The 3,053-nt window shown below is 36.0% G+C and overlaps 1 long non-coding RNA gene across 1 annotated transcript; it reads left to right on the plus strand.

Moving 5' to 3' along the window:
- The first annotated feature begins 378 nt into the window (after positions 1-378).
- Positions 379-1,121, plus strand: LOC127135463 (uncharacterized). The gene is made up of 3 exons (XR_007808565.1): positions 379-457; positions 663-714; positions 807-1,121. It is a non-coding gene; the product is annotated as an uncharacterized LOC127135463 (long non-coding RNA).
- The last annotated feature ends 1,932 nt before the right edge of the window (positions 1,122-3,053 follow it).

Raw genomic sequence — 3,053 nt, forward strand, 5'->3', positions numbered from 1 at the left:
TCTGTATTGGCATTATGCCACAAGTGCTTATCAAAACAGAAATGATATCCTTACATTTGTTTATACACCTACACCGTATAAACATACTGGTCTTTTTGTAATTCATTAATTTAATAGGGGTAAGTTGGTCATTTGTACTTTAGGTTTTAGGGTAACTCAAAAGCACACACATCACTGTAGAGTGTACACTGAATATTGAAGTTGTTATCTCAAAAACCAGCTACGCTCTCCATCTCGTCACCACTGCGCGCCGTGTCTCCATCTCATCACCGCCGCGCGCCGCGTCTCCATCTCGTTACCGTGGCGACTCCATCTCCGTCACCGTCGCGTCTCCGTCACCGCCGCATCTCCATCACCGCGTCTCCGTTTCCGTCTCCATCTCTGTCACCGCCACCGCGTCCTTCCGTCTTCATCTTCTACGTGTCATCCTGTTCGTCTTCATCATCTCCGTCTCAAGGTTAGATGGTTACACTTCCACCATATTAACACTGGAAATTTAGGGTTAACGCCTTTTAGGATGACATTTACAGTGGAACCAGAAGCATGTTCAAGATTCCTTTGAAATTTAGGGTTTAGGTTGAGTGATTTATGTGTTTCTTTGGTTTTTAACTCCATGGTTGTAGTACTGATTATGTGTTTTTTTGGTTCTGTTTTGTTATTAGGTGATTTATTGTCGAAACTATGACATCATCAAAAAATGGCGACGAAACTGAAGTAAGTAATAGGCATAGGTTTAAACTTTTATTTGTTTACATATTGTAGTTAGTTTGCACTGTTGGTTAATCAAGTTTTTCCATGAACTTAAGGTGCGAATGAGGCATAGCTGTATCCCGGTGAATTTGAGCAGCATCAATGAAAAGTTAACAAAAACTCAACGTGCTCACATCGAACGCACCCCATTCAAATGGGCGATGGATATTTCTAACAACTTCTTAATCTCAGGTGGTTTATTGTGGGAGTTGGTAAGTAGATGGGATGTACGTAGTAGGGGATTTAGGGTTAGGGATAGAATAGTTCCCTTTACTCCAGTTGATGTTTCTTTTGCTCTTGGATTGTCTATTGTTGGTAAGTCTCTAGTAGTAGAAGAAGATCAACAATGTGAAACATTAGATCTATTTAAAGGGGCTAATATAACCATTAACAATATCCGCAAACAAATTTGTTACCATAAGAAAAAATTAGTTAATTTTGTTAGACTTTACATATTACTTGCATTTGCGGAGTTTTACTTTCCCAAAACAGGGAATAAGGTATTTACGGGATTTGTTAAGCAATTGGATGATTTGGATTCCCTTGATTCCCATAGTTGGGGCATTGCTGTTTATAACTTTGTGGTTTCTAGTTTATGTGAGTCTTCAGTTGTGTTGAAGGAGGGAAAAAATAAGGCACAAAGACATTTAAACGGGTGTGCTGCCATATTGCAGGTAAATATATTATACTACTTTATAGTTCCATCCTGTGTTTTAAAACTTTGAAACTTTTCAATTTTGAAATTTACAACTCCTAATATTTGTTACAGATTTGGCATTCAACCACTTATCTTTGGGGAAAGCACCAACTGTTTCTAGGTTTAGTTTTCCACGTGTATTGAATTGGCCGGTTATAAGTATGCATAAGAAAAATAATGAAAAAGCATTTGAAAAAAATATGGTAAGATTTTGTGTGTTTGAATTGAGAAAATTATTTTTTCTATTGTTGTGTGTTGATTGACTTTTATTTTGTTAGATAATTGATAGAGTGGTTGCAACAGAAGAAGAGCTAAAATATGACATAATCAATGCTGCTCTGTTTGAACAAGGACAACAGTTTGTGGATGTTATTAATTATCATATATTGGTGGCTGAGAATAAAGATTTTAAAGAGAGGATAGCAGTTCTTGAGTATGAAGTGAGGATGACGAAAGAGGCGAGAGTTAACACTCCGTTTGAGGAGGAGGTTATTCAAGATGATCGACAACTTGTGAACTTTATCACTGAAGATGAAGTAGGAACTTTGGCTGGAGATGTTGGACATAACACTCCATTTAATGATGATGCCAATGTTGCGAAAAATCAATCAAATTCTAAATCAAACATGGCTACAAGAATGAGGAAGAAACCAAGGAAGCGTGGAAAAAGAACTAGACTTAATTTGTAAATTATTAGTGTTGTAGTGTAGAATTTGTGTAATATGTATTGCAGAACTTGTACCAATTATGATGTGTTGTAGTGCAATGTTGATAATTTGTGGCTGTATTTTGTTTATGTGCACAATGTCCTGATTATGTTATCGTTCCTTTTATGGTTAATATGTTGAGAATGTGTTGAGTATGTTATAGTTCATTATGTTGTTAATGTGTTGAGAATGTGTTATAGTGAATATTGTTCCATCAATGTATTAACCAAGTATGATTTAACAATTTCCCTTGTTTTGAAGTCTAGAACTACATTAACCAACTTCATGAAAGGTATTAACCAGGTATGGGACTGCAATTTCCCTTGTTTTAAAGTCTTAAACTTTCGTTAACCAACTTCATGAAATGTATTAACCAAGTCTGATTTGACAATTTCCCTTGTCTTGAAGTTTGGAGTTGCATTAACCAACTTCATGAAAGGTATTAACTAGGTCTGGGACTGCAATTTCCCTTATTTAAAGTCTTGAACTTTTGTTAACCAACTTCATGAAATGTATTAACCAAGTCTGAAAATGCAATTTCCATTGTTTTAAAGTCTGGAACTGCATCAACCAAAGTTAAACTTCCATTAACCAACTTCGTGAAATGTATTAACCAAGTCTAGGACTGCAATTTCCATTGTTTTGAAGTCTGGGACTGCAATTTCCATTGTTTTGAAGTCTGACACTACATTAACTGAAATTAAACTTCCATTAACCAACTTTGTGCAATGTATTAACCAAGTTTGGGACTGCAATTTCTCTTATTTTAAAGTCTGACACTGCACTAACCGAAGTTAAACTTCCATTAACCAACTTAGTGCAATGTATTAACCAAGTCTGGGAATGCAATTTCTCTTGTTTTAAAGTCTGGCACTGCACTAACCGAAGTTAAACTTCCA

The sequence above is a fragment of the Lathyrus oleraceus genome, chromosome 4 (genome assembly GCF_024323335.1).
Source record: "Lathyrus oleraceus cultivar Zhongwan6 chromosome 4, CAAS_Psat_ZW6_1.0, whole genome shotgun sequence".
In the NCBI taxonomy this organism is placed as follows: domain Eukaryota; kingdom Viridiplantae; phylum Streptophyta; class Magnoliopsida; order Fabales; family Fabaceae; genus Lathyrus; species Lathyrus oleraceus.